The following is a 19,144-nucleotide window of genomic DNA, read 5'->3' as shown; positions in this document are numbered from 1 at the left end:
AAGAAAGGTTAAAAAGATGTATCAACATAACAAAAGCCAAACTACAGAACAGAACTTAGAAAGTTCTCCAATCAAATCTTAGGAAGGTGGCACTGATACTTCCATTTTAATTTCTTAATAATGATACCTTCTAACAAAGTAATTGGACAGCTTTAAGAAAAAGTGATTAATTTTCTCCAAAATTCAGATATTACTCTGCTTTCTTTCTGTGAGGATGACCTTGGAGGTTCAGAAAAGAAACTTCATCAAATAAAGTAACAAGAAAAACTTTTTAGCTAGTTAATAATCACTTCTATTTGCCCTGTAAAATTGCTCTGTAATAAAACCCAGAATATTTTCTTTCTGTTGGGATTGCTGCTCTTTAGTTCTTTATATGTAGGTTATATATTGTAAGGATGGTTTTGTCTGATGTCGTTTTTGCTAAAGTAAAAGGATATTACATAAAGACAAAGACAAGTAAAATCTTGCAAGGGGGTCAAAGCAGTTAATATTCCACTAGCTCCACCAGCTATAAATGATAAATTCCCTTTAACCCCTTACAAAGTCGTTTCCCAGATAAATCAAAGATTTTGCATTATGTAAAGAGGGATTAGAAAGTATGAATTCAAGTCCTGGCTCTACCACCCAATAATTGTGTGAATTTGGTCATATCACCTAGGCAAGCTGAGCCTCTATTTTGCCACCAGTAAAGCCGGGGTAATAAAACCTGCCCTATTACCCTCCATGGCTGAAATGAAGTTTACATGAGATTATACACATGGAAACAGCCTTTTAAAAGTTTGTGTCAGTGTTAAGGCAATATAGTTTCAACCAGAAGAGACGCTTTGCTGGTGATAGTTGGGTTTCTCTCCACTTGTAAGGTACACTGAGTTTTAGGGGTCAGTATTGTAGTAGCAGGTATAAGAATTAAGATCACTACATACATGCTTCTGTTTTACCTTCTCCTGTACCTCAGCCCAGCTCTACCACAGTCATAACCAGCTAAAAAGCATCTCAGTTGCCCCTAATTTCATGAATATTCAAAGCTATTTATTTTGGGGAAAGGTAAGACATGTATAATGACTTCTTCCAAAATCTGATGGCAGAGGAAAAACAGTCAGCAACTGAATTCAGAGACTCCAGGGTTCCCAGTTTAATTTGTTATTCAATAGCCAATTAACAGTTACTAATGCACACTAGAACATAAGCACATCCTTAAGAGAGTGTTGATAAACGAACATGATAAAGGGGAAAACAGTCCTTGTTTTTTAAATTAACACATACAGAGTGAGGTGAGTTCAGAGAAACAGCAATTCAGAAGTGTAATCCTGAACAGATGGCTGCTCTCCACATGCTATCTTTGAAGGGGATTTTTTTCAAGGTAAATAGAAACAAATGTTTTGGTGCATTGTGTACCAAAATATGGAATTCACAAGAAGCATTTTCCAGCATGAAACAATTTTCTTATTAATTACATTTTTACGACAAAGACAAAAACTGGTGTGTGAGCTACTCTAAGGCACTCACTGTCATTCCATCATTAAATTACTCTTATTAACAGACAATATGTTCAGTTACTTCTAAGAGATTTCAGTAATTTTAAATCTGTCCATTCTATCCCCTCATTCCCGGCCCTCCCTCACTTAGGTCCTATGAATTTTAAGCCACACAAGTAGTTTGTCTCTCTTTAAAATGTTCCTTTTATAACCAATTAAGTATGAGTGTGTTTAAGAGAACAATACATATTATTGTTTCATAAACTCATTTATTCAACAAATATAACTGAGGGACATACACAAAGGGTAAAAGACACAAATCCTAATTTTGCCACTGATTCATAACATTAAAGATACCTCATTATTTCTCCTTGCCTCACTTCCGCTATCAATAATAATAATACCTGACTTCCTCACCTTACAAGCCTGTGTATGAATATGCTCATTTGTTCATTCATTCATTGAACAAGCATTCACTGAGCCCCCACTCTGTGCTGAGCACTTGCATAGTACTAAACCAGACAAACATAGGCCCAATCTCATGAGCTTAATCTATAAGAATTAACAGAAGGAAACTAAAGTGAAAGGTCTTATTTGAATAGGAAAGTGAGAGAAAGATATCCTAACTTGGGAGTCTTTAGGCTATAGCCTCCTTTTGCCCAGAGCTACAGGTGTGGCTCCAGAGAAATGGCATGGATTACAAAAGAAAAGCTTTATCAAATATGTAAAAAGGGACTGCCTTATAACTGCTTCATATCCATATTGGCATAAAATATGAGTTAAAATACAATCCAAAATGTTTCTTCCTTTAGGTATGCTTTTTTCCCCCATAAATGCTCATAGTGGCTTTTTTTTTTTTTGGAAGGGAGGTGTTATAAGTTTAAACATAAATATATAAACAAAAGCAGCATTCTAAATAACACATTACAATTGTGATATCTTCTGTAGTCCAGAATTTCCCAAAATGTGGTATGTAGACCACTGCAAGACATGAAATTATTTTAGGTAGTACATAGATAAAGTTTTCTTAATGGTTATGTATTTAACTTTAATTTACAGCAGAAAAAGCATAGCCAGCACATCAAAACCACGATTTCACAGATATTTGGGCTTAGTATGAGGCTAAAGTAGATAGTACTGTAGCAGTGCCCTTTACGCACACAGCCCACAAGAATTACAGGAGCAGGGCTCAGGTGGGCCCACAAATGTTTCCAATCTTCTGTCATAACTTTAGAGACACAGGAAGTACAAGTGAATTGAATTTCACATCCTCAATGTCCATGTGTATTGCTGCAATCTTGTCTGAGATAGGCTATACCGTTACTGAAAATAGTAACTCCAAAAAGAGTCTTGGGGAAAGTCTTCACTGACTTAGCTTGTGTCATTTGCCCCTTTAAAGCAAACATTGTGGCCACTGGGATGAGATTCTCAAATTGGCCAGGCCTAAGCTTTGTTGCCCTGTCTGGAATCTGGTGCTGAACAAATCTACCTAAACTGTGTGAAATAACAATGGAGGAGATGTGGTTCCACAAAAGAAAACTGGGGGACCATTCCTTGTATATTTAATGAGGATAGTAAGTCTTATATTAGAGGACTGTGGTGAGGGATTAGGGATTAAATGAAGTAATATTTTGCCTGATTGACCCAGTGAATGGCTCAAAATAAGTGCTCACCAAATGGTGGTACTAGTAGTAGTAATAATTGCTATTATTGTTTGTTAACATGATGGTTATTGTTGTTGTTACAGTAGTGGTTTTCTAAAACAGTTTTAGGGTCACATTTTTAACTTATTTTATCAACCTAGAAATGAAGGATAATTATTTTAATATAACCTTTGGAGAGTCATTAAGCCAAAGTAGCACTTCCTTCAATTATATCCTTAATTTGTTTCTCATCTCCATGCATAACCAAGGTACTCATTTAAACCACAATAAAAATTTCAGTGTCTCACCAAATAGCTTTTTAATTCATTCTTATATGATACATAGTTTTATCATGACATAATCTAATCTAAATAATTATGCACCCATAGTGTTAGCATTTACAATAAACTGCAATAAATTTTCCATAGAGTCCATTTGATCTGGTGAGTTAATTTAGTGTTTGGAGTTTCAAAATTAAAGGTAGTGATTATAATAATAAAACAGTATCAGCAAGAACTTAGTAATGTTGCTAGAATCTTTACTTTTTAAAAAGCACATTATGTGGTTAGGAAGAAGAATTAAAACAAATGTGAAGGCTGAAAAACAACAGAATAAAGACAGTTACCTCTCTGCGGACCAAGGATAGTACTATATAGACCCTTTAAGTAGCCCAATTAATTGAAGATTTATGGTAGACAGGCATAAATGCAAAAGTTAACCAAAATATTTCTAGTAAAACAACATATGAATAAAACATACATGATCTGTAATTTTATGAGTAGAGTTAAGATTATAATCTGTTAAGATTATCATGAAAAAATACACATAACAAATACGCAGCACTGAATGAAATGAAGCATCGAAAAACTGAACTTTTAAAATATAGATCCAGTATACTTATTTTACCTTCATTACTGCAAGTCTTGACAAATTTCAGGAGAAATGAGACAAAGATGGGTGAAATATTGCTAAATATCAAAAATTTAAAATATTCTAGAATAAGTCATAGAGGAATTTTATAACCCTGAAACTACAGGTGGTAATTGCTGCCGATTTTTTTTTAATGTAAAAGTGATTGCCAAAGGAAACAAAGAATGAGGTCACCTTAACGTTAAACCCTGTCCAGACTGTCAAACAAATTAAATGATATATAAGCAGAGGTGGCCAGTCTCCTACCTTTACATACTGCAGGCAGCTATAAAGTCCCCCAGAGGGCAAAGCCATTTCTGTTTGTGGCTTTTTTATGTTCTAGTGCTTCCTCACACTGAATCAGTTTCTTAGGAACACCAAATACCAAAGTACGTACTTTATTAGAAATATAAATGTATGTGGCTTTCTACCAAAAATCTCAATTAAATTAAGAGAAATGCTGGGGTTTTGCTTTTAGTAAAGAATTATGAATAGATAAACAAGATTATACTGTATAGCACAGGGAAGTGTATACAAGATCTTGTGGTAGCTCACGGTGAAAAAAATGTGACAATGAATATATGTATGTTCATGTATAACTGAAAAATTATGCTCTATACTGGAATTTGACACAACATTGTAAAATGACTACAACTCAATAAAAAAAAAGTTTTTAAAAATGTTTTAAAAAAGGTTAAAAAAATAAATAAAATTAGCCCTAACGCTTAAAAAAAAAAAGAATTATGAGTTCCTTTTTCTTTAGAATGTTTGCATCTATGTTCATGAAGGATATTGGTCTGTGATTTTCTTTTATTATAATGTCTGGTTCTGGTATCAGGTAAATGCTGGACTTACAGAATGAGTTGGGAAGTATTCTCTTCTCTTCAATTCTCTGTAAGAGTTTGTGAGAATTGGTATTTTTTTCTTCCTTAAAAGTTTACTAGAATTCACAAGTGAATCTATTTGGAACTGCTACTTTGTTCAAGGGAAGGTTTTTAACTACAAATTCAATTTCTTTAACAGATATAGGGCTATTCAGGTTATCCATTTCTTCAATAAGCTTTGATAGTTTGTGTCTTTCAAAATGAATTTGTCTATTTCATCCAAGTTGTTGAGTTTATTGGTATCTAAGTTGTCCATAATATTCCCTCATTATCCTTATTAATATCAGTGTAATCTGTAGTGATGCCACTTCTTTCATTCTCAGTATTAGTAATTTGTGTCCTCTATCTTTTTTTTTCCTTATCAACCTGGCTAGACGTTTATCAATTTTACTGATCTTCTCAAAGAAGTAACTCTGGTTTCATTTATTATTCTCTATTTTTCTGCTTTATATTTCATTGATCTTTGTTCTGATATTTACTATTTCCTTTCTACTGAATACTTTGGGTTTAACTTACTCTTCTAGTTTCTTCTAGGGGGGTAATTAGGTTTCTTTGTTTCTTTGTTTGTCTGTTTATTGAGGTACTGGGGATTGAACCCAGGATCCCACACATGTTAAGCACACACTCTACCACTGACCTAAACCCACCCCACTATTCTTCTAGTTTCTTAAGGTGGAAGGTTAGCTTACTGATTTGAAACTTTTCTTCTTTGCTCATTTAGGTATTTTAAGAGTTATAAATTCCCCTCTAAGTACTGCCCTAGCAGTGTCCCATGTGTTACATTTTCATTTTCACTCAGTTCAAAATACTTTCTAAATTCCCTTTTGATTTCTTCTGACCCATAGTGATTTAGAAGTGCGTTGTGTAGTTTCCAAATATTTGGGGATTTTTTAGACATCCTTTTATTCCTGAGTTCTAATTTGATATCATTGTGGCTAGAGAACATACTCTACATGGTCTGAATGTTTTCAAATGTATGAAAATGTATTTTATGGCCCAGAACATGTGCTTGAAGAGAACTGTATTCTGCACTGGGGGAGTAAAGTGTTCTATAAATGCCATTTAGGTCAGGCTGGTTGATAACAGTTTTCAAGTCATTTATACTTTTATTGATTTTTATCTACTTACAAAACATTGAGAAAGGAATGTTGAAAACTCCAACTTTAATTGTTGATTTCTCCTTTAATTTCTGTCAGGGTTTTTTCCCACATATTTTAAGGCTGTATTATTATGTGCATAACATTTTTTATTTTATTCTCGATGAATTATCCCTTTATCATTATGAAATGACTTTTTTTCTTCCCTGGTAATATTCTCTGCACTGAAATCTACTTTGTTTGAAATTAGTTAGTTCCTCCAGTTTTCTTTTGATTATTGTTAGCATAGCATATATTTTTTCCATCCTGTTACTTTTAAACCTATTTGTGTCTTTGTATTTCAATTTTGTTTCTTGTAAACAACATATATAGTTTGGCCATGATTTTTTAATCTGATCTGACCATCAATGTTTTCATTACCATAGCTTTCTAGTAAGTTTTAAAATCAAGAAGTGTAGTCCTCCAACTTTGTTCTTCTTTTTCAGAATTGCTTTAGCTATTCTGAGTCCCTTGAATTTCCACATGAATTTTAGGATTAGCTTCGACAATTTCTTTAAAAAAAAAAAAAGCCAACTGAGATTTTGATAGACATTATATTGAACCTGTAGATAAATCTGGGGAGCATTCCCATCTTAATAATATTGTCTTCCAACCCATGAACATGGGATGGCTTCCCATCTGGATCTTCTTTAATTTGTTTCAACAAAACTTTGTAGTTTTCAATGAAAAAGGCTTCCATTTCTTTCTAAAAAATTTATTCTTAAGTATTTTACTGTGTTTGATGTTACTGTAAATTTAATTGTTTTCTTAATTTCATTTTCAGATTGCTTATTGCTAGCGTACTGAAGTATAACTGAGTTGCATATTGATCCTATATCCTGCAACCTTGCTAGATCTTGTCAATTACAAAGAGAGATAGTTTTACTTTTTTTTTTCCAATCTGGATACCTTTTATTTCTTTTTCTTGCCTAATTTCCCTGGCCAGTATCCCCAGTAAAATGATAAAGAGGTAGTTGTTGCTTTTTTTTTGGCAAGAGGAGGGAGGTAATTAGGGGTATGTATGTATGTATTTATTTATTTATTTATTTATTTATTTCAATTGGAGGTACTGGGGACTGAACCCAGGACTGAGCCCATACTAAGCATGTGCTTTACCACTGAGATATACCCTCCCCCCATAAACAGAGGTAGTGAGAGCTGACATCCTTATCTTGTTTTTGATCTTAGGAAGAAAATATTCAGTTTTTCACCATTAAATATGATGCTATCTGTGGGGTTTTTCAGATGCCCTTTATTTATCAGACTGAGGAAGTTCTCTTCTATTCCCACTTTGCTGACTGCTTCTATCAAGAAAGAATGCTGGATTTTGTGAAGCGCCTTTTCTGCAATGACCGAGATAGCCGATCATGTGTTTTCTGTGCTTTATTCTATTAAGATGGTGTATTATGTTGATTTTTTTTCAGATATTAAACCAATCTTGGATATGTTCCTGGGATAAATTCCACTTTCTCAAGGTGTATCCCTTTCGTCCATGACTGGATTCAGTTTGCTAGTATTTTTTAAAGGATTTTTATGTCTATATTCACAGTAGATATTGGTTTGAAACTTTATTTTCTTGTGATATCTTTGTCTGGCTTTGGTATCAAGGTAGTACTGGTGTTATAGATTAAATTCTTCTATTTTTTGAAAGAGTTTGTAAAAGATTGGAACTGATTCTTTAAATGTTTGGTAGAATTCACCAGTGAGGCCATTTGGGCCTGAGATTTGTGAGAAATTTTAAATTATTAATCCAATCTTTTTACTTGTTATAGGTCTATTCAGATTTTTTACTTCTTCTTGAATCAGTTTCAGTTTGTTCACATCATCTAAGTTATCTAATTAGTTGGCATACAAGTTGGCATAGTACTCCTCTGTAATCTTTTTTACTTCTCTAAGGTTAGTAGTAATATTCCCTCTTTCACTTCTGATTTTAGTAAGGTGAGTCTTCTCTCTTCTTTATCAGTCTAACTAAAGGTTTGTATTTTATTGATCTTTTCAAAGAACAAAATTCTGGTTTCACTGATTTCTCTATTGCTTTTCTATTCTCTATTTCATTTATTTCCACTTTTTTCCTTATTATTTCCCTTCTCTGCTAGCTTTGAGTTTGGTTTGATTTTTTCTCTTATGATGGACGATTAGAATACTGATTTTAGATTTTCTTCTTTTTTAATATAGGCATTTTCATTCATAAGTTTCCCTCTAAGCACTTCTTTATCTGAATCCCTTAAGGGTTGGCATGTTGTATTTTCACATTCATTTATTTCATATTTTCTAATTTTCCCTTGTCATTTATTTTTTAGCCCATCTTTATGTAGAAATGTGTTACTTATTTTCCACACATTTGTGAATTTCCCAAATTTCCTTCTGGTATTGATTTCTAATTTGATTCCACTGTGGTTGGAAATGCTCTTTGCTGATTTCAATCCTTTTAAGTTTATTGAGTCTTGTTTTGTGGCCTACCGTTGGTCTAGCCTGAAGAATATTCCATGTGGGCTTGAGAAGACTGTGTATTCCACTGTTTGGGGGTAGAGTATTCTATAGATGTCTGGTAGGCCTGACTGATTTATATGTTGTTTAAGTCTTCTGTTTCCTTGTTGATCTTCTGTCTAGTTATTTATCCATTATTGAGACCAGGATAATGAGGTCTCTAATTATTACTGTTAAACAGTCCATTTCTCCCTTCACTTCCATCAGTTTTTGTTTTATGTATTTTGAGACTCTATTATTACGTGCTTATATGCTTATAATTATTATATACCCAAATGCTATAAATTGTTGTATCTTCCTGATATCTTCCTTTTATCATCATAAAGTATCCCTCTTTATCTCTAGTAATACTTTTTGTCTTAAAGTCTATTTTGTCTGATATTAGTATAACCATACAGCTCTCCTTTGGTTACTACTTTTATGGTATATCTTTTTCCATCCTCTTACTTTCAATGTATTTGTGTCTTTGAATCTAAAGTGTGTCTCTTGTAAACAGCATATTATTGAATCACACTTGTGAATTTTACTTGGGGTATATAATCCATTTATATTTAATGTAGCTACTGATAAGTATGACTTATGTCTGCCTCATTTAAAAAATTTTTTTCTCTGTGTTTCATTTTTGATAGTTTGTATTTTGTACAATTAAGTTCATGAACCTTCTGTTCTTTAACATTTAATATGCTGTTAGTGTATTTTTCATCTAAGACATTATAGTTTTCATCTCTAAACATTTAATCTGTGCCTTTAAAAATATATTCTAAATATCCACCTACAGACAGGATGCAGTTATAATAACTTTTAGTGTCCCTGTCTACTAATTCTAATATCTGTGTCAGTTCTAACTTGGTATTTATTGATGGATTGCTCTTCACAATATTGGTCAGATTTTCTTGCTTATTTGAATGCATGGGAATATTTGTTTGGATATCAGACATTGTGAATGTTCCCTTTCTGAGTGCTGAGTATTCTGCATTTCTTTAAATATTCTTGAGTTTTATTCCATGACAAAGTTAAGTTCCCAGAAACCATTTGATACTTTTGGATCTTGCTTGTTAAGCAGGATCAATGTAGCATTTAGTCTGGAATTGATTACTCCCCACTACTGAGGCAAGACCCTTCTAAGTACTCTCTCCAGAACTCCATGAATTATGAGATGTTCTGGTCTGGTTAACGAGAACAAGCATTATTATTGGACCTCTGTGAGTGCTGTCATTGTTCCCTCTAATCCTCTCTGATGGTTTTTTCTCCTAGTCTTGGGAAATTTCCTCACACTTGTACCAATCAATAATCTGAATACTCAAGAGAGCCTCTGGAGTTCTCTTTCTGTGCAGCTCTCTTCTCTCCAGTACTCTGTCGTGAGAACTCTAGCTTCCTTGGCCCCCCTGGATTCTCAGCTCTATCTTCTCAACCCAGGGAATCTGCTGAGCTCTGCCTAGATTTCCCCTACCTGCAACACAACCTGGGGACTACTTCAAGGCAGTAAGTTGTGGCAATCATAGGGTTACCTCATTTGTTTCTTGTCTCTCAGGAATCAATGTTCTTTATTGCCTGATGTCCAAGATCTTAAAAAACATTGTCCTATGTATTTTGTTTTGTTTTATTTTTCTAGCTGATTCAAGTGAGAGTAAACAGGCAGTATCTGTTACTCCATCCTGACTAGAAACATAAATCTTTCCCTTGGTTTCTTGATGGCCCCAGGGGTTCCAAATTGCTCAGAATTTTTTCTAAGGCAGTGAGAATACCTTATCACATAATTGATATAATGGAACAGGAGGTACATAAAATGCCCTATGAAGTATTCTTTCCAAAAGTGTTTAACCTGTATCTGGGGAATAGTGCATCTGAGCCAGGGTGGGCCTCAGATAAACCAGCACTTTACAAAAGAGAGCAGTTTTTCTGCACCTGTACTCCTCCTGCCTCCAGAATTCCTGTGTCCAGCTCCATTTTCTTTATGCCACCTATATATGAATTTATGTTACTCCTTTAAGGCATACATAGGTACACTGATGAGGCAATATTTAAGTATGAATCTAAACCCAAGAGGAAGAAGAAACTTTCCTCTCTTGCCCTAAAATAAATGCAGGCTGCTGATAGAGACATTGACTCATATATTTCTGAAATATTCTGTTATCTTTACCATAAGAAATCAGAGCCCAAAGCATGAGCAAAATCTGGACTTTTTAAATTGCAGTATGCTTGAATGACTTACTAGTCAGACTTCAGCTAGCTAGGTATTAGAATCTCACTAAGGTTTCTAATGAGCAGAAAAACAGAAACAAAAATAAAATTCTGAAATGTAATAATGATTATGATATTCAGAAATTCCGCATGGAAAAGTAATTTTCTCATGATCTGTTAAAATCAAGTTTGGTTGGTAATGGGATAGGCCTAAGAAAGGACCAAGTCCCAGAGACTAGAATAGGTTTCTCAAAGTCCAGTTTTTGTACTATCTACCTCAAAATTATTTAGGGGTATATGTTTAAATGTGGATGTCTAGGCTCTGTTTCACAGAGTTACTGCATCACAATCTCTAAGGGTGAGCCCTATAATCTGTGCTTTTAAGAAGTACTCTTGGTGATTTTCATGCACATTAAAGTCTGAGAATAACTATAAGCAATCCCACTGGAACTAGGCAGGATATCAGGTCCACTCAATAGGTACCAAAAAGAAAAAAATCCAAATATGCAGGTAAGAAATGGTGTCAAGGGAATCTGACAGTAAGTAGATGGTTCATGTAGACCATTTTGGGAGTGGGAGAAAGGTCCTACAATGTCAACAGTTGGAAATTCAAAAGTGAAGTGATTTGTTAGGAGTCAGGCATTGGCAATAGGTAAAGTTGCAAACAAATAAATGATAGGCATCACAGATTTAGCGGTTTGTAATAAGAATTCATTCTTGCAGACTTAGGTTTAAGGATTGGATTTTAAGAGGGGAGGGTAGAGCTCATGGTAGAGTGTTTGCTTAGCATGCACAAGGTCCTGGGTTCAATCCCCAGTACCTCCATTAAGAAAATAAATAAGTAAATAAACTCAATTCCACCCCCTCCAAAAAAAAGCAAATAAAACAAAAAGGATATCAAGGATTGGATTCTAATTTCCATGAAGTTGAGGAGATCAAAGTAGAACTCTAATCCCAAAGAAGGGTCAGAGTCAGATGCAATAACCTAAAAAAGGCTTATTACTGGAACTAGCCACAAGTTAACAAAATGAGAGCCTACTCCTTAAGATGAAGGTTAGCTCAAAGAAGGACCAGCACAGAGACTAATTTGATGCTCAGCCACCAAGTAGCACATCTTGGATTTCCTGGCCTTTGGCCTGTATCAGTCCAGGACCTGTTACAAGGGTTAGCCTGCCCCCAGAAAGCTAAGAAGCCCTGCTGAAAGGACTGGAAAAGACCTATCTGATCCAACTTCTCATCCCCTATTTGAATTCTTTCAGACATAAGCCTCAGGATGTTGTCACAGAGGTGACAGTGGTTCTTCTCAGTAGTTATAATGATGGAAGCCAGCTGTGAAAGAGGTTGACTCCTAAACAGAATAGCTCCCTGAGGTGAGCAAGGAGCAAATGGATTCTGGAACCAATAGCAAGTTGTCTTTACCCCCAAGAAATTCTGAAATGTCACAGCCTCGAGTAGGGAACCCAGGTGTTCTCTGCTCAATCCTACTTTTCTTTAAAATAGCAGATTACTTTCTCAGTGCAGAAAAAAACCTAATTCTTAGCTCACTACTGGATGAATCCATAAATTCTTCCTTTCATACTTACGTTCTGTCATACTTGAAGAATGATATCTCTAAGGCTGTAGAAGCATATGCTAAATTCCTCCATTCCTTGATGAAACCCAAGTAGGCGGGGAGCAACTAGTAATCACTAACTGAATGATTATTAATCTGGCAAATACTCTCTAGGGGTGTGGGAAGTGAGTGAAGAATTGGGAGAACTGTCAGAGACAATGCCAGAGCAAATCACAAGAAGGACAGGACTGCACATATCTAACAGAGGCTGTTGAGAGAAGGCCGACTCCTTGTCAAGCTTGTCTCCCCTTGGGTTACTTACCACTGGCTGTCTCACTCCTGGATCTAGGACTCCCTGGGCTCTCCTTTTCTAGCCCTGTGGGATGTTCCCCACTCATCCTACTCACTCACAAAGAAATATTCTTAAAATCAACTGGATGGTGATTACGAACCATTATCTGCCTGCTGTGCTGAAAGGGGTATAAGGCAATCTGGAGAAAACCTTTCAAGATGGGCTTAAAAAAAATTCCAGTGTATCTAGGAGTGGTATCACTTCTAAGATGAAAAATCAAAGTGAAGTTACACACAGTCTTTTCATAATATTGGCTTGTTTTGCTTATAAAGGTGTTATATTTCTAAAGCAAATGCCATAAAACATACAAAAAGTTCATTCTTGATCTGAAGGGAGGGAAAAAAAAAAAGGGAACCATTTCAGTAGTGGAACAGATGGACTGGGATTCAAGAATTGGATGGATTTGTAACGTTTTCTTGCTTTGCCTTGTAGAGGGGCCTATTGCTCTGCCTTCAATAGTTTCCCAAAAGTCACTCTCCAAGATCTCTGTACGCTTAACTCAGATTTTAAATGATGGATGTAGAATATAGAAGATGCCTAAAATTCAATTATTTAATTGAGGAAATAATGGCCTGGAAAGAGAACAGAATTTCCCAAGCCAAGACTAAAATTTCCCAAACCAAGACTAAAAATTCTCTGAGTCTAGTATTCTTTTCATCCTGCTGCCCTTCTTGATGTTACTTTTTCCTTTTACTTTTGAAAATTACTTTCTCAAACCTACTAGGACTAAAGCTTTCCAATATCTTCCTTTAATAGTTGTATAGCATCTACTCCCCATTTCTGATTGTTATTTTTATGAGGGAGAAGGTGTTGCAAAATACAGAGAATACTCTGGTAATTATACACTACAAAGATAATCTATTCTGTATTAAGAGCTAGGTATACTTTATTGGAATAAATATCATGGGATCATGAATTGCTTAGATAAAGTTCATTTATGATGATCAATGATATCTGACATAGGGAGCAAGGAATATTGAGTAAAATAAAAACTCACTAAAATATGAATAATATAATTGGTCTAGGTGCTATTTAAAAGAGCAACTTAGATATAATCTTTGAACCTTGGATCTTAGGGAGGTGGCATAATGTGGCAGAAAGACCAGTGTCTCAGAATTCAGAAAATTAGGGTGACCATCCTGATTATACGATTTACCAGCTGCATGATCTGGGGTAAATTACTTGAACTTCCCTTAGCTTAATTTCATTATGCATGAAATGCAAATAGAAATCTTAGCTATCTTAAAGGGTTTTTCAAAAAACATCAAATCAAATAATGTATGAGAGACTGCTATAATTCAACAATCAGAGACTATATGCACCATGATGGCAGGGGACCATGTGTGTTTACTCAACAGTGTATTCTCAGTGTGTTCCTAGAGCAAAGTCTGGCACATAGTAAACACAATAAATGTATTCAATAAATGAAGGCAAGAATAGGGAAAATTTCATTCTTATCACTATTTTCTTACTAGAGAAATGTTTGGCGGGGTGGGTAAAGCCAAATAGTGGAGTAGAGTGGAGGTGGGGGAGGCAAAAGAAAGAAGGAATGATTGGTGTTACTTTTTCTCTAAAACAGAAACAGAGGTGGTAGAGCCAAGGAAAGGATGATCAAACGGAACAAACCCCAAACTTACCCTTTTTGTTTCCCTGCCCTATTCATCCCATCTCTCAATCAGGAAAATTAATCCCAACATTAATTTTTTTAAGATTACCTTTGGACATCCATCTCTTTAATTTTGATCATTTTAAGCCCTACATTCATCATTTTTATTGAGATCTGTATATGCCCTCTCTTTGGTCATTAGGAACAGTGCTGTTTTTAATTTATATTGGATGTAACTAATTCACAGTCCTTCCTCCTCCTTTTTCTTTCCTTTTCTCTTAGCCTTCTCCAAAGGCTACAGTGTACAGTGGCCAAGGGAAAAGAGTCATCTGCAGGTGCTCCTTGAGAAGAAAGTCAGTTCCATTCTTCTCTTTCTACTTCAAGCTCTGAGTGATTCTAGCTAAAAGTCCTATGGGATAGGTGTCTGGTTGAAAATACATCTCTCTCTGAATTACCCTTCTTCAGTTTTATAGATGTGCTCCGTCACACACAGAGGAATTTCATAAAAATATTTTTCTCTGCCACAGAGGTCAGGGTTTTACAGGCCTTTGAGGAACAGATAAGAGGCCCAACATCAGCTCAACTTGTTTCCCTACTGGAACACCATGTTCTTGGTACTTGGCTGACTTTGGGAACACCCCAAACTACATGTCCTTTAGAGGATGCAGACAGGTCACAAAATAGAATCAGTCTAGTTTAGCCAAACACCCTCAAATTACTTCTAATAAGTCTGAATTAACTGATAGCCTCACACTCCCCCAGTCACACTTGTTATAGCCAATCCAACTGGTTTTAACTGGATTCACATAAAATTCAACTACTTTTTGCTTTCAGAAATACAACTGACCAGAAAACACAAAAATATTTCTATCTTTAAAATCATTGCAGTAATAAGAGTTTGGACCTTGAAGCTTACAGAAGACTAATGAGATAATGTCTAAAATGTGTTTGAGCTGCATGTGTGAAAGGCTCTATGGAGAGAGAAAATATGATAAATAATGCAAGAAAACTTTGTGTCAGGAAATCTCTTGTCTTCTGGAGGACTTAATAAGTATTAAATAAACACTTTACAAACATGTACCTGCTAATTTCATCTGTCAATTCTAGCCCAGGTAGGTTGAAAAGTCCTATTATTCCTATTATAACAAATAAGAACCTTGGTTTCTGATGAAAGATTTTCCAAAAATATTCCAGCAGAGATCATGGCTGTTAGGTAATGCCTTCATTTTAAGCCAAATTTCCAACTTCAATTTCAGCTTTTGGTCAATCTTATCAACATGAAAGCACTAGTCCTAGTCCCCTCCAACTTTCCACTCATCCCAAGCCAAATGCATCCTGTGGGATTCCCTTGCCATCTTAAATTTAGGAAAATCAAAAAACACACCCTCTCTGGGGTACTTGAACCATCGAAATACATTCTAACAAATAATGTTCTCAACAGTGACTACAGAATGGACTTCAGTAACTCAAGAGCTCAACTCAATTACCGACAAGCCTTCATGAAAGTCCCTTCGTTGAAAAGTATACAAAACCTTTATTTCTTTCTATGGCATCTTTTATTCCTAACAATGATAAATATACTTTTTTTATGAAGTCTACAAAATAACAAATGAGAGACAAAATTTAGCAAAGGATTTCTGATGGGAACATCAAAAACATTTGGCATATGCTCTTCTTATAAGTTCCTAAATACCAATAATCTCCCATTTGTTTGTTTAAAATCAGGATCATTTCATTTTTCAGAATCTTACTTGAAAATAAGCCATTATCTCTTTGAACTCACTCAATCTTAAAAGTTTTCTAGAACCAAGTCACAAAATTTCTATTAGAAAAATCAAAAAGTCTCAGAACTGGGAAGAACTTTGATATATGATCTGATTTAGCCCTTGCCTATAGATAGGTGAATTTAGTTAGTAGGCATTAAAATTGATGATCTGTGGACAATGGGCCATGCTTGACCTTTTGGGAGATATACAAATTGATAACTCCCTCACCTCAAAGAAGTTTATAGTCCAGTGATGTGTTTCCTAAAGTGCATCACTTGGGGGAGAAAGTATGATAGTAAAAACGAACACTTCCAGGATCCACCTCAGACTTACTGATTCAGAAATTCTAGAGATTCACCCAGGAATCTGCATTTTTAAAAAGCATCACAGGTAATTCTTATGCACAGTAACATTTGATAACCACTGCTCTTGTAGGTCTGAAAGATGTGCATAAATTAATATTAATACAGTCAGAGAAGCAATGAATATGAACTAATGGGGGCGCTATCCTCTAGGGACATAAAAAATTTAGACCAGCATCTTCCCTCATTAATGCCAGATAATTATCAGAAAACTCTTAAGTCATCATAAGTCATCTCTTAGCCTTACCCAGACATTCTTCTAAATTGTGTTCACTAAGTTAGAGTGTGACATCAATTTTATAATAAAAACCCTTAGTGAAGAAACTTAAAATCTCTAGTGATCTAACGTTCTCTCTAAAACGCCTAATACACTTGACATTTCATTTGGTTTCATTTGGCCAGTTTTCTTCCCATGAAGAGAATAATGTTCATAGGGAATAGCAATTTTCATAATTTTTTCCCTTTAACAGAAATACAAAAACTGCTAAACATAAAGAAAAGTTGAATTTAGAAATATGTGAGATATGTGGACTTTAAGAATGTAAATTACCAGAGAACTAATTGGCACAAATTCTTTATAAGACCTAGCATGTTGTGTACAGAAAAATCACCTAGTTAGTGGCTATCAGTGCAGACTGTAGAATAGTCTGATTTGGTAGAAGTAAGATGGGTAACTGAATTTTTTTTAACATCTTTTTATTGAGTAATAGTCATTTTACAATGTTGTGTCAAATTCCAGTGTAGAGCACAATTTTTCAGTTATACATTGTCACATTTATGGATAACTGAATTTTTAACAAGCACCCCAGATGATTCTGATGTGAATGGTTTTGAGAAGACATTCCAGGGATTTCAAGATTTCAAGAAGCCAATCTCATATCTAAACCTACCTTTGAGTCTAAATCAATACATTAAACCCAGTAGATTGTCAATGCATGCATATTTAATTAAAGTAACCACAAAAGGGAATAAATAGGGAAATTCAGTTCATCAAATCAGAGACCACATTCTGTAAGTCAGAGCTGGGGGATCTTATTTATATCCTAAATTACTGTCCTCCAGAATTCGGAGACACATGTATTATAAAAGCAACTCAGTATAGGCTTTAGTTGTTGTTCCTTTTAAAGAGTATATAAAGTATTCTAATTACCTACCTTTAAAATAAAAAAATGTGCTGAACAGTGTATGGCACAGGGTATAGTTGACTGAGGGTAGAGTAAATAAGAATTATTCTTTGGCCAACAGCAATATTCAGAGAAATATAATACTGAGGATTGTATAAAATAAAACCAAATGGGTTCTGTCCCTGATCACTCCTGATGTTAGGACTTTAATTTCCCCATTCCCACAGGAATTAATTGTGGATAATTAAACACTTGTGGTATTATCTAATTACTAATCACACAGAGAACTGGGATGTTGTCATCTTCACTTCTTTAGGGGTGGGCAGAATATGATTGGTTTCCAGAGCTATAAGCTTTCTGTGAGTCTAGGAAATGTGATACATATGTGTGTGTGTGTGGTATTTCTCAGATAGTCCACAATCCTGTAAAAGGAGACCTCGATTATTACTTACTGACTGCACAACTTTGAACAAGTTATTCAGCCCCTGAGAGGCTCAGTTTTCTCAGCTATGAAATGGCTATCCAGGTTGAGCGGGTCCAGGCTCATACCACTCAGCCATGATGCTCCCCATATCACAGCACCTAGCTAAGGTTTATGTGAGAGGATCACAAGAGATAATTTTCATAAAAGTGCTCTATAAGCTGTAAAGCACAATACAGGCGAGGTGGATTATTAGTAGTCTTTTATAAAGCCCAGTTATAAAGATGAAAAGTGACCCAGAAAAAGAAAACACGGTAGACAAACCTGAAATACAATATCTATGGTGTCTAGAACATTTCTCTGTACATGGTAGGTAGGTGCTTAGTAAGTACTAAATGAGTAAAGAAAAACACAAAACACAGGTTTGTGCCTTTACCATACTAGATATGCTACCAAGAAGGAATAAATATACTTAAAATCAAGGATAGTTTGATGCACCTATATAAGTCACAATGCCCCAAAAGTCTTAAGATCTTAAATTAAAAATTACTTGACATGAAAGAGCATTAAAATGTAAAATAAGGCCATTCTATTTGCAAAGAAATGGATATAGTCTTACCTCTCTACTTTCAGATGCAGCCTTGTAGGGATTGCAGAAACTGGGTGAGGTGGCTGAATTTTTTCCTTATATCTGATAGATCTGCATAATCATCTTAGTAACCTTTGAAAGAAATAATAAATTCTATAAAATGTTGGGTACTTAAGCTCTGTTTTGGATCTGAGAGGCTGATTTTTAGTGACACCCAGATTTTAAGCAAACCAGATTTATCCCCTAAACTTTCCTCCCCAACACACATGCACAAAGAGACTGGGGGCAGGGGGTGGGGGTGGGGGGAAGCAGTTATTTACTTTATTAAACAATTATTCATAAGAGTCCTGTGTCAAAGTTTCCTAGACTATGTAAAATGTGATTTAAGTTTAAATACTCAAATTACATTACACACAACTTTTGACATAGACAGCTATTTGTGTAATGAGGCAAACCCATACTGGGAAATAACAAATTAAAAAATTCAGGGCAAAAATGTTTTCTTCTGGGTGGGCCTTAATTGCCTATTTTTCCCCCATTGCATTTGTATTTTTATGCTGGGTAACATTTCCAAAAACAGGGGTGTTTTTTATATTGTTGAAATAAAACAAACAAGTTTGCTTTCAGAGCCACAGAAATGCCCAACGGCTAGAAAAA

The 19,144-nt window shown here is 35.0% G+C and overlaps 1 protein-coding gene across 7 annotated transcripts in view; it reads right to left on the bottom strand.

The window, feature by feature from the left end:
* Window positions 1-19,144, bottom strand: part of CES5A (carboxylesterase 5A) — a 226,538-nt gene that overhangs the window by 206,305 nt on the left and 1,089 nt on the right. For all 7 annotated transcript variants that reach the window (XM_074370712.1, XM_074370713.1, XM_074370714.1 and 4 more), the window contains exon 2: window positions 18,518-18,619. The gene's annotated coding sequence lies outside the window, so the exon portion shown is untranslated. The remainder of the gene's footprint in view (window positions 1-18,517; window positions 18,620-19,144) is intronic.

Source organism: Camelus bactrianus, chromosome 9 (assembly GCF_048773025.1).
Source record: "Camelus bactrianus isolate YW-2024 breed Bactrian camel chromosome 9, ASM4877302v1, whole genome shotgun sequence".
NCBI classification, from domain to species: domain Eukaryota; kingdom Metazoa; phylum Chordata; class Mammalia; order Artiodactyla; family Camelidae; genus Camelus; species Camelus bactrianus.
Note: the sequence above shows the minus strand (reverse complement) of the source record. Positions and strands in the feature narration are given on the sequence as shown.